The following is a 13788-nucleotide window of genomic DNA, read 5'->3' as shown; positions in this document are numbered from 1 at the left end:
GGACATCCCATTGATTATAAGCATGCATTTTGGAGTCAGATTGACAAGAGGTTTGTTTTCCAATAGTACTACATACCTTATTTGTCATTTAGTGTCTGAAAGTTTTATGTTAACTGTGAAATGGGAGCAATGATAGTATTTTTCCTATGAGTTGTCCATGTTCATCTTACTTATCATTTTAAGATGAGTAATAAAGTAATGAGACCATACCTACATTGGCTACTGCTGTTTTCTTTTTTCTTCTTCCTCTCTCTCTTCCTCTTCCTTTATTGCTACTATTATATATTTATTCTATTCTCTTTCTGATCTTTGAAATCCAAAATCTATTCACTTCTACTTGTCACCTTTAAAGGATTTTCTGTTCTGTTTCAAATCGTAATAATTGTCCAGATTAATTACATTTCCTTCTGATACATTTCCTTTCTCTCCCATATCCCAAACTCTAGGTTGCCATATCAATCCCCTAACCATTTATGTGTGCCCTTCATTTGGAATAACATCCATGGTTTCCTTTAACAAAATACTGAGTTTTCCTGAGGAGCCTAAACTCAGTGAATTCTAAACATGAAATGTTTTATTTACATATTTTTAAATTTCTTTTAAAAAGAATGCTGCAGTCTTGTTTGATTATGTCTTCCCTATGGCTAGAAGCGTGACTCCATGATACTCATATTGATTCGATAACTAGTAATTTTTTGTCAGAGTTGTTCTGGTAAACAAAAACTTATTAGTCTTAGAACTCTCTTCTTTAACACTGTGAAGACTTTGCAGGCTGCTAGATGATGTTCTTAGTGAAGGGGAACACAGGGCAGAAATTAAAATGTTGGTTCCAGGAATGTATTAAGATCATCTTTCAGTAATATTTCCTATTACTATAATTATTTCAACAGATATGCTTCTGAGGGTGTTGAGAGATAGGCACTTTAAAGCATTTTTATAGGAAGAAACCAAGTCAAGTGTATACATTTCTATAAGTCCTTGAACTTAGGGGCAGCCACATGCTACATTTCTAACACATGGGGCTTCTCTTCTCAAATGACAAATGCTGGTGATAAAGATTCTCTACTTACCAAACTCCTCAGAGCCATCATCTCAACTGTACCTCAACTTTGACTAATTAAAACTGCAGACTCTTCATACAAATGATTTTGTCCACCCCTTTCTCCCCTCTTCCCCCCAGTAAAGGACTTGATTAGCCCAGTTCTTCAGAGCTTAAAGCCACATCTCTAGGATGAGAACTCCACAACCTTTAGTGCCTATCTGGGAAAGCTCAAGCCTGCCAAAAGAATGTTCTGGGTTTTGTTTGTTTTGTTGTTGTTTTTCTAGCCAACCCCTGAAAAGAGGCCCTTGTTTCTCAGTCTCTGTGGAAGGGTAAGAGCCTCACTTTAAAAAGCACCAGACAAGGTGTTGCTGTCATTTATGTCAGAGAGTGTTTGGCCTATGTTTTCCTCTAAGAGTTTTATAGTGTCTGGTCTTATATCTAGGTCTTTAATCCATTTGGAGTTTATTTTTGTGTATGGTGTTAGGGAGTGCTCTGATTCTTTTCCATGTGGCTGTCCAGTTTTCCCAGCACCACTTATTGAACAAGCTGTCTTTTCTCCATTGTATATTCTTGCCTCCTTTGTCATAGATGAGTTGGCTGTAGGTGCGTGGATTTAATTCTGGGCTTTCTATCCTGTTTTCCTGATCTATATTTCTGTCTTTGTGCTAGTACCATACAGTTTTTATGATTGTTGCTTTGTGGTATAGTCTGAAGTCCAGGAGCCTGATTCTTCCAGCTCCATTTTTCTTTTTCAGGATGTCTCTGGCTATTCTGGATCTTTTGTGCTTCCAAACAAACTTTAAAATACTGTGTTTGAGTTTTGTGAAAAATGTCCTTGTTCATTTGATAGGGATTGCATTGAATCTGTAGATTGCCTTGGGTAGTATAGTCATTTTGATCATATTAACTCTTCCAATCCACGAGCATGGTATATCTTTCCATCAATTTGTGTCATCTTTGATTTCTTTCATCAGTGTCTTATAGTTTTCAGAGTACAGGTCTTTTGTCTCTTTAGGTAGGTCTACTCCTAGGTATTTTATTCTTTTGGATGTGATGGTAAACGGGATGGCTTCCCTAATTTCTTTTTCTGCTCTCTCATTGTTAGTGTATAGAAATGCTGATAATTTCTGTGTATTAATTTTGTATCCTGCAACTTTGCCAAATTCATGGATGAGCTCCAACAGTTTCCTGGTAGAGTCTTGAGGATTTTCTAGGTATAGTATCATGTCATCTGCAAATAGTGATAGTTTTACTTCTTCCTTTCCAATTTGGATTCCTTTTTATCTCTTTTACTTCTCTGATTGCCATGGCTAGGACTTCCAAAACTGTTGAAGAATAGTGGTGAGAGTGGACATCCTTGTCTTGTTCCTGATGTCAGCAGGAATTCTTTCAGCTTTCACCATTGAGAATGATGTTCGCTGTGGGTTTGTCATATATGGCCTTTATTATGTTGAGATAGGTTCTCTCTATGCCCACTTTCTGAAGGGTTTGTATGAGAAATGGGTGTTGGATTTTGTCAAAGGTTTTTTCTGTGTCTATTGAGAGGATCATATGGTTTTTATTCTTCTGTTTGTTAATGTGTATCACACTGATGGACTTGCGGGTATTGAAGAACCCTTGCATTCCTGGGATAAATCCCACTTGATCATGATGTACAATCCCTTTAATGTATTGTTGGATGCGATTTACTAGTGTTTTGTTGAGGATGTTTGCATTGCTGTTCATCAGTGAAATTGGCCTGTAGTTTTCTTTTTTTGTGGTCTTTTTCTGGTTTTGGTATCAGGGTGATGGTGGCCTCATAGAATGAGTTTGGAAGTATCCCTTCCTCTGCAATTTTTTGCAACAGTTTCAGAAGGAGAGGTGTTAGTTCTTCTCTAAATGTTTGATAGACTTTGCCATTGAAGCCATCTGGTCCTGGACTTTTGTTTGTTGGAAGGGATTAATCTCCAAAATTTATAAACACCTTCCACAGCTCCATACCAAAAAAAACAAACCACCCCATCCAAAAATGGGCAGAAGATCCAAACAGACAGTTCTCCAAAGAAGACATACAGATGGAAAAAAGAACATTAAAAGATGTTCAGCATCACTCATTATTAGAGAAATGCAAATCAAAACCACTCTGAGGTACCACCTTACACCAGCCAGAATGGCCATCATCAAAAAGTCTACAAACAGTAAGTGCTGGAGAGCGTGTGGAGAAAAAGGTGCCCTATTACACCGTTGGTGGGATTGTAAATTGATGCAACCACTGTGGAAAACAGTATGGAGATTTCTCAGAAAACTAAAAGTAGAACTACCATTTGATCCAGCCATCCCACTCCTTGGCATCTATCCAGAGAAAGCCACGACTCTCAAAGACACACGTACTCCAATGTTCATTGCAGCACTATTTGCAATAGCCAAGACATGGAAACAACCTAAATGTCCATCGACAGAGGAGTTATCACAAAACATAATTTGCTATGTCTTATATAGTCTTATATGTATTGGTTTTGAATATGGTTACCTATGATATATAATAGGTTCTTATACTTTATCTGTTTTATGCACAGTAATATATATACATTAACCCCAAAATTCTAAGTTCTCTCTCCCTCCCATCTTCACTATCTTTGGTAACCATTCGTTTGTTTTCTACGTTTGTGAGTCTATTTCTGTTTTGTAAACAAGTTCATTTATATTGTTTTGAAGATTCCATATATAAGTATCATAAATTCCATATTCTATTTCTCTTTCCTTTTTATGACTTACTTCACTTAGTATAATAATCTCTAGTTTCGTCCATGTTGTTGCAATTGGCAATTTTTCATTCCTTTTTGTGGCTGAATAATATTCCATTGTGTGTATGTACCACATCTTTATTCATTCCTCTGTTGTTATACATTTAGGTTGCTTCTATGTCTTGGCTGTTTTAAATGGTGCTGCTATGAATAGTGGGACGCACATATCTCTTCTGATTAGAGCTTTTTCCAGATACATGCCCAGGCATGGGGTTGAAGGATCATATGGTAGTCTATTTTTAGTTTGTTTAAGCAACCTCCATACACTCTTCCATGTTGATTATATCAATTTATATTCCCACAACAGTTAGGAGGGTTCCCTTTTCTCCACACCCTCTCCAGAATTTGTTCTTTATAGACTTTTTGATGATGGCCATTCTGACGGGTGTGAAGTGGTATCTTAGTATAGTTTTGTATAGATAATGACTTTTATTTTTTCCATTATAGCTGTTTTACAGTGTTCTGTCAATTTTCTACTGTGTAGCATGGTGACCCAGTTACACATACATGTATACATTCTTTCTTCTCACATTATCATTCTCCATCATAAGTGACTAAACATAGTACCCAATGCTACACAGCAGGATCTCATTAGTATAGTTTTGATTTGCATTTCTCTAATAGTTAGTGATATTGAGCATAATATCAATATCACTATTCATATGCCTGTTCCAATTACAGCATCTTACTACATCGTGTTCCTAAAATCCCTAAGGAAACTGTAGGAATTGAATTAAACTACCTAAAAGTATTCCTCCAATTCTGAAACTCTTAATCATTAATCATAAACATTCTGATACTAAGAACTTTTGTCAAGAGTATCATTTGCATCATTGTTAAATATCATGCTAATAATAAATACTTCTAGTTACTTGTCCCTGCCTTCTAGAAACTTGCAAATTTAGTTGATATTCATAACAGACAAATTTTCATCAGCCAAAATATACCTGTAATATCAGAGACATTTAAAACCTAAATATGTGTTTAGCTTAATTATTCTGTTATCATCCCCATTACCTCATGACTTAATTAAGTTCCATTGAGTGTGATGATCTGTTACAAGTCATACAATTAGTTCTGCATATACTGCACTTGACTTCAGGGCATTTATACGTGAAGATAGACCCTAAAGCCTAAATATGGGCAGGGTCCAGTGGACCATATGTCAAATCAAACAAAACTACGGATGGAATCTGGTTTTCAAGTATTAGCTAATGTGTGTGTTTACTTATTTTAGCCCTTGTAGTATCTTTACTTTTTCATTGCCTCAGAACTCACTCTGTGGGCTATGGAAATTTGGATAAGTCAACTTTGTAATACATATTTTGGAAGAATTCCTGCCAGGAAGATTAGGATACATCAAGATTGGAAACAGAGACTCCCCCTTCCCAATGAAGGTGTCAGGCAGAGAGGAAGAAATGCAGAAGGAATGAAGGGAGTAGAAATATGAGTAGCAATTTAGATAAAAGGGTCCCAGAAAAACCTGATTTAGATTTTTAGTGGTCTTGGCAATTTAAAAAAATGGTGGTTGGAGTTCCCGTCGTGGTGCAGTGGTTAACGAATCCGACTAGGAACCATGAGGTTGCGGGTTCGGTCCCTGCCCTTGCTCGGTGGGTTAACGATCCGGCATTGCTGTGAGCTGTGGTGTAGGTTGCAGACGCGGCTCGGATCCCGCGTTGCTGTGGCTCTGGTGTAGGCCGGTGGCTACAGCTCCGATTCAACCCCTAGCCTGGGAACCGCCATGTGCCGCGGGAGCGGCCCAAGAAATAGCAACAACAACAACAACAACAACAACAACAACAACAACAAAAAAGACAAAAAAAAATGGTGGAACACTTAGGTACACATAATTCAAAACAGAAGAACAGCATAAATCCTGAGAATAAATAAGGAACTCAAGTAAAATTTTAACTTGCCCATGATTACTATTTCAAACTAGTCAATCATTTGTGAATTAAAAGTCAAATAATTTCCCACTATTATTTGTATATTTAAGCATTAGTTAATTTATTTGTGCCCTCACTTTAGTGGTGACTGAACCACCCCTTCACTGGTTGATGCTTATAGGAGTCATTCATGCCACTCCTCAGTTAGAGCTTAGTGGAAGCAAGGAGGCTCCAGGAGAACAGGCTGACCCCAGAGTTGTGGAAGACTCAGCCAGGACTTGCCAGCATGAGAATTTGAACTAAGATCTCCCTGACCCTGAATCCCACACTTGTCCATCTTTCTGCTGTCAAAGTAACTGTACCAATAGTTCATGACGAAGGACAATTTAGAAATATAAAGTTTCTTTTTAGAGAAGGAAAAATGAGAAAAGCAGATGTTACAGTCTTATGTCTGAAGCCACAAGGGAGAAAAGTTAGGGTGAAAAAATGTGAAAGATCTTAGCACCTCATATCCCAGGAACTACTGTGGTAAGCTTGCTCAGCATTTCCCAAAATATCCTTCAGTGTCAGCTGTCCTTTCAGAGTGTGCCAACCCATGGTGAACATGATTGGAACATATTTCACAGTATACAAGCTCATCCCATCTTAGCAATTTCCAGTGAATTGCAAATGTAGTTGATTCTTGAGCAACCTGGGTTTCAATTTCATGTGTCCGCTTAGAGATGGATCCCCCCCTCCCACCAATAAATACCTATTATGCTACAACACAATCTGTGTTTTTTTGAATCCCTGGATTAGGAAGCTTGGAGAGGGAGGACTGAATATAAATTTATATGCAGACCTACTCTCTGCGGGGTCTGAGCCCTTAATCCCACATGGCTCAAGGGTCTACTGGATAATGCCCTGAGCTAACATATTGTGAAGAAATCTACTTTGCTTAACTTATAGCCTTTCAAAACTATTTGATCAATCATGGGACATTTTGTTCTTTAGGATGACTTTATGCATATTACAGAACTAGTGCATCATGGAACACAATTTGGAAAATACAACATAAGTTTACTTTTCTAATGTTATTTCTAGGTTACCAGAATCAAGTTGAGTAGAATATGTTATATGGTGGGGAGATAGTTCAGAAAAACAAACAAACAAACAAACCATGGTTAGAGTGCAAATGATGGAAAAATAAAAGTATTAATTTTCAATCCAAAGAGAAAGAAGGTAAATTTTGAAAATAATGAAATATAATGGCTAAAAGGTAACCCACTATAATTGGCATTTTAAAAAACTGTTAGCATTTCATGTTTAGCATATGCTCTAAAATAAATTTGCCTTGAGTGAGATAATTAGAATGTTTTGTATGGTAATATTATTTTCCAGCACTTCAGATTGTTCAGGGTAATTTATATTTCCCTTTCATTTCTATTTATGTGGTTGAATTGCTTGCTGGTGGTAGATTGCCCTTTTGCTGGATTTGAAAATGTAAGTCACTAGTCACAGTTAGATTGTACCTATTCAACTGGCATCAACACAACTAGTGGGTAGATAATTTCTGATTAATGAAAGTTTCTTTAGTACTTTAATATGCCTTCCAAAATTGCTAGTTATCTAAAACTCTGAACAGCTAAAAATCAAAGCAATTTATTTAAGAACATTGAGTATTTCTTTTAGGATCCAGAAGTTGTCTTGGTACCTTTCAGTGGTTTAGATTTATACATATAAATAAATGATAAGTTTACATTGCCCATGTGTGAAGTTTAATAATAAAAATGTTGGGCAGAGTACAAGCTAGTCATCTAAAGGTACCATTTCTTCCCATTATATCCTGTACTCTTATTTTAAGTTACTTTCCTTAGTTATGAATTGCTCTCATCTGGCCAATTTCTGATCCATGGGATTTTTTTATTAAAACAAATTATATAATCATTAGCTGCATAAATAAACATACCTTTAGCAATTTTTTTAATGAAAAGAAAAATATAACTCATCAATTACATAAATGAACATTTAATAATGTTTAGAAGACTAGGTAGTCAAATAGTAATTCAGTTGTGGAGATTTTAGTACTGTTCAGGATTAAAGCTCTATTTTAAAAGGTGAGAACTACTGTCTATTTAGCTTTTAAATAATTATTTATGAAACATTTGTAATATGCATTAAGTATGTGGGCAATGAATCTGAATACCTGTGCATTGCCTTTTGGATGTTCAGTTAGTGCCTATAAACAAATCACTGCGGTAGGTTAAGGAATAAAGAAACCAATACGAAGAAATAAAAAGACCAGGATTCTACACTGAAAGAAAGTAAACACTAGTGGAATAAAGTGAAATATACATAAATATTACCAAAAAGAAAAAAAATTAAGGTAAGTATAATAATAATGCTAATAAAAACAATCTGTGTGTTCCACATAGGTGTGTTCCACATAGGTGTATTCGTTTTTCTCCTAGGAAACCTATACGTGTTAACTCTTTTATTTTTCCAACAGTACTGTGATTTAGGTAAAATTTTTATCTCCATCTTACAAAGGAGAAAACTAAGCTACAAAGCAGTTACATAACTTGTTTATGGTCAGCAAAGCAGCCAGGTTCAAACCCCAAGAAGCAATTCTTCAGAGCCTACACAGCTGATGACCTTGTGACATGATAGGCCTGCCCTTATCCCTGAGGGATACATTCCAAGACCCTGCTGTAGTTGCCTGAAACTATGAAGAGTACCAAACTCTATATACACTATGTCTTTTCCTATACATATATACCTATGGTCAAGTTTACAGTAGGAATGAATGATAAAAACAGAACAAGTATAAAAGTTATGTGAAGGTGGTCTCTCTCTCTCTCTCCTCAAAGTGTCTTATTGTACAAACTTCATATGTTTTCCCTCTTATTTAAGCACTTGTCACTCATTATGGCCATAATTTTTCTACTTTGAGGTATGGCGACAAAGCACTTCTTTTTTTTCCACAATTTCAAAAATAGAATTTTTTCCTAACATAGATCACAGCAACCTCAGCATACATTTTTTTTTCCATTCCTTATAAGACAAGAACTCTCCCCTTTTCACATAAAAACAGCGTTTCTATAAAACTCTCTTTGGTATGTCTGAACTGCCTGTTACTACTCCTGCACTTTGGGGCCATTATTAAGTAAAATAAGGGTTTATCTGGTAACCAGGAAGGCTAGCAAGTGACACATGGGTGAGACACACTGGTCAAAGGGATGGGTCACTTTCCAGGTGGGATGGAGTTGGATGGCATGGAATTTCATCCCCGTTACTCAGAATGGTGTGCAATTTAAAACTTACGAATTGAGGAGTTCCTGTTGTGGGCCAGTGGTAATGAACCCAACTAATATCCATGGGGTTGCAAGTTTGATCCCTGGCCTTGCTCAGTGGGTTAAAGATCCAGTGTTGCCATGAGCTGTGGTGTGTGTCGCAGATGCAGCTCGGATCTGGTGTTCCTGCGGCTGTGGTGCAGGGCCAGCAGCTGCAGCTCTGAATGGACCCCTAGCCTGGGAACCTCCATATACTGAAGGTGTGGCCCTAAAAAGCAAAAACCAAACAAACCCAACAAAAAAAACCTTATGAATTGTTTATTTCTGGAATTTACCATTTAATCTTTTGAAACTGTAGTTGACTGAGGGTAACTGAAACCTCAGAAGAGCAAAACAAAGAATAAAGGAGGGGACTACTATATTACAACTGGAAATGTGAATGGAGAATGATTTTCTCAAAAAAAAAAAAACACCAGTTGGCTTTAGTCTTCTTACAGGGCATTTACACTAGTAAATATAGTTAATTTCAGGGGCTTTTTTTTTGTAAACTCAAAAGCTTTTTTGATCAGCCTGACAGAATGAATCTGTTTTTAGGGACATTTCACATTCATTTAGTTCATAAACTGATGCAAAAACACCAGATAACAATCATTTACGTGAGACAGTGTATCAAAGAACTAAAACATTGACCATGGATACCCTTTCTGTAAGTGTATCTATGTTAGTTGGCAGACAGATTATGATCAGAAGACTGGTGAGACACAAAAGCAGATTGAGAGAAATCAGTTGACACTGAGAACATTGAGGGCGTTGGGACTGATGTCCAGGTTATGTATTCATATTCCAGCGTAAGGGCCATTAAAAATAAAATGAATGCGTGGGTTTGCAACCTATTATGTCATCTACCTCAATCAGAGATCAGATGGGAATGTCTTAATGAATACATTGTTTCTGGGTGTATGTATGTATAATATAAGAAATACTATTTTTTTGGGAAAATGTAGGATAGTTTAAATAAGAAAATTTAAACTACCATATAGCCTGGAGAATTTCTTTTACCATATGCATATTCTGTTTACTTTTTTTAAAATATGAAGTCAAAATAAACACTTAATGCAGCACAAAAAAAAGTAGCCTTCAACATTTCTCATTTAACAAAACTGTATCATTTATTAATTGTGATGGTATGCTATTTAATTATGTATTTCCCTGGTTTTAAACATTTAGATTATATCCTTTTCGCTGCTCTAAGACATGCTCTAATAAGCATTACTCTAAATAAATATTCATCTGAATTTTTACTTAGGTTGTCATCTTAAATGTAGCATTGAGGGACAAAAATTTGTGATTATTTTAAGAACTTTGCTATGATTTACTATATATTAACTTCAGTCAGCATTGCCTTATTAACACACACATAATATAATACATATGTAGGCATATATACCTATATCTATATACATATATATACACATACATTAATTATATATATACATGTATACACACATATACATATTACACACATATATATATTTCTAGGAACAACTTGTATCCAGTGTATGTTTCTCTTTATATTTCTGTAGATTCTAGTAAGGTTAATCATTTTGTCTTTATGTGTATATTAGATATTTCTATTCTTTGAAATGTATTCTTATATGTTGTTTATTGAAGTCAATTTGCATGAACTCTATACATTAAGAATTAGCTTTTTCTCAGATTTTTTTATGTATTTCCTCTAGCATAGGGTTTGCTTTTCAGTTTGTCTTATGATGAAGACTGATATGCTTCCCAAAGAACTTCATTATCTAGGCAAGAAGATTTAAGTAGATAAGGTTTCAGAAGCTAGATTATGCTTTATTTCACAAAGTACTAAACTCTGTCATCCAGATCTTAAAAGTAATAGGATAGTGGTGAAGAGAAAGATCAATATAGCTTGAAGACTTCATGCAGTGGATGTGAAATTCCATTTTTATTTTCAACATATATTTATAGACTGGCAACTATGTGTTCAGCACCATCTGGATACTGGAAATGTAGGCTGGTAATTAAATAAGAAAACCAATGACAGTTCTCAAGAAATACATAGTTTATCTGAGGAGACAAAGTTTAAACAAGTGAAAGTAAGATATATGGCAGTTAGATTTAATAGATACTGTTCTGGTACATGAACTTTAAGTATAGAAAGAATTTGATACAATAAAAAGGAGAAATAGGGCAATTTGTATTAAGTAAATAACCCAAGCCTATGTAGACATCATCGTGATGGGATTTTTAGCAATGAGGAGTCTTTCAGCCAACAGTAGAGAATACAAGGAACATGACTTTACGTTTAAGAAAAAAAGGCTTAATTTGAAGGGCATAAATTATCAGATCAAAGGCTTTAGACTTTGTTCTGTAACTATTCAGAATATCAAATATTTTTCAAAACAATGTTGGATGTAGAAATTGAGACCTTTCTTATCACATTATTTTATTTTTGGCTTTTCCTTTTTTATTAGGGTATAGTTGATTTGTAGTATCATATCAGTTTCAGGTGTAGAACATAATGATTCAAAATATTTATAGATATTACCTCATTTAAAGTTATTATAAATTATTGGTTACCTTCTCTGTGCTGTACAATATATATCTTATTTTTTGCATAGTAAATTATACTTTTTAATCCTCTACCACTATCTTAACCCACCCCTCTTTCCCTCTAACCACTAGTTTGTCCTCTATATCGTGTGTTGGTTTCTGGTTTGTTATATTCATTTGTTTTATTTTTTAGATTCCACATATAAGTATAATCATACAAAATTTGTTGTTCTATGACTTATTTACTAAGCATAAATCCTTCCAGGTCCAACTATGTTGTTGTCAGTGGAAAAATTTCATTGCTTTTTAAAGCTGAGAAGTATTCCATCATATACATATATATTTTATGTGATGTATGTATATAAATGACATCATCTTCTTTATTGATTCACCTGCTGAGGGATATTTGGTTGCTTCCATATCTTTGCTATTACAAATAATGTTGCTCTGAACATTGGGGAACATATATATTTTTAAACTAGTATTTTCATTTTCTCCTGATATATATCCAGCAGTGGAAGTGCTGGATCACATGGTAGTTCTGTTTTTAATTTTTTGGGTTTTATTTGTTTGTATGTTTGTTTGTTTTGGCTGCATCTGTGACATACAGAATTTCCTAGGCCTGGGATTGATGCAGTGACAATGCTGGATCCTTAGCCCAATGAGCCATGAGGGAACTCCTATTTTTAGTTTTTTAAAGAACCTCCATAATGTTTTCCACAGATGCTCAAACAATTTACATTCCCACCAACAGTGAGGGAAGATTTCCTTTCACTACATCTTTGTGACTTGTCTTTTTGACACTAGCCATTCTGAAAAGTGTAAGATGTACTCATTGTGATTTTGATTTTGATTTCCCTGATGATTAGGAATGTTGAGCATCTTTTCATGTGCTTTTTGGTATTCTGTATGTCTTCTTTGAAAAAAAAAGGTTTATTCAGTCCTTCTGCCCATTTTTAAAATTTTTAAATTTTGAATTATATCAATTATTAATATACGTTGGATATTAACCCTTTATTAGTCACATGATTTGCAAATATTTTCTCCTATTTAGTAAGTTTTGTTTTCAGTTTATCTGTAACTACCATGCAAAACTTTTATGATTAATTAGGTCTCATTCATTTATTTTTGCTTTTGCTTCCTTTGCCTAAGAGTCAAATTTTCCCCTTATACCTCCTGCCAAATACTGCTACAACTTATGTCAAAGCATATTCAGCCTGTGTTTTCTTCTAGGAATTTTATTATTTCCAGTTTTACATTTAATTCTAAACCATTTTGAGGGTTTGTGTGTGTTTGTGTGTGTGATGTGAGAAAATGTTCTAATTTCATCATTTTACATGTAGCTGTCTGGTTTCCTCAGCACCAATTTTGAAGAGACTATCTTTTCCCTATTTTATATTTTTTCCTTCTTTGCTGTAGATGAATTGATGATATGTGTGTGTGTTTATCTCTGGGCTCATTGTTTTGTTCCATTGATTGATGTAGTTTTTTTGTGTGTTAGTGCCATACTGTTTTTACTACTGTAGCTTTGCAATATAGTCTGCAGTCAGGAATCATATTACTTTAACCTTTGTTCTTTTTTTTCTCAAGATTGTTTTTGATAGTTGGGATTTTTTTCTCTTTCCATATAAATTTTAGGATTGTTTTCTCTAGTTATGTGAAAACTGTCATTGGCATTTTGATAGGAATTGCATTAAATCTGTAGATTTCTTTGCCGAGTAGGGAAATTTTGACAATATTATATTTCTTTCTGATAAACACATATGGAATATCTTTCCATTTTGTTGTGTCATCTTGGAATTTAACAATATATTAAATAGATCAAACTTCACGAGCAAGTTAATTTTATTTCAGAGATGCGCGTATGGTTCAATAGGTGCAACTCAATCAATGTGATACACCATATTAACAAAACAAAGGCTAAAAATAACATGCAGAAAAATTATTTGACAAAATTTAACTCCATACATGTTAAAACTTCTCATCAAAGTTTATATAGAAGGGACACATTTCGATATAATAAAGCCCATTTAGGAAAAACCCACAGCTAACATTATATTCAGGGGTAAAAACCTGCTAGATTTTACTCTAAAATCAGGTGCAAGTAAAGGATGCCCACTCTCACAACTTCTGTTTAAAGTACTGGAAGTCTTAGTCACACCAATCAGTCAAAGTAAATAAAATCCATCTAAACTAGAAGAGAAGAAGTAAACTTATCACTGTTTACA

The sequence above is a fragment of the Sus scrofa genome, chromosome 15 (assembly GCF_000003025.6).
Source record: "Sus scrofa isolate TJ Tabasco breed Duroc chromosome 15, Sscrofa11.1, whole genome shotgun sequence".
In the NCBI taxonomy this organism is placed as follows: domain Eukaryota; kingdom Metazoa; phylum Chordata; class Mammalia; order Artiodactyla; family Suidae; genus Sus; species Sus scrofa.
The sequence above is the reverse complement of the archived record's forward strand: the minus strand, read 5'-3'. Positions refer to the sequence as shown.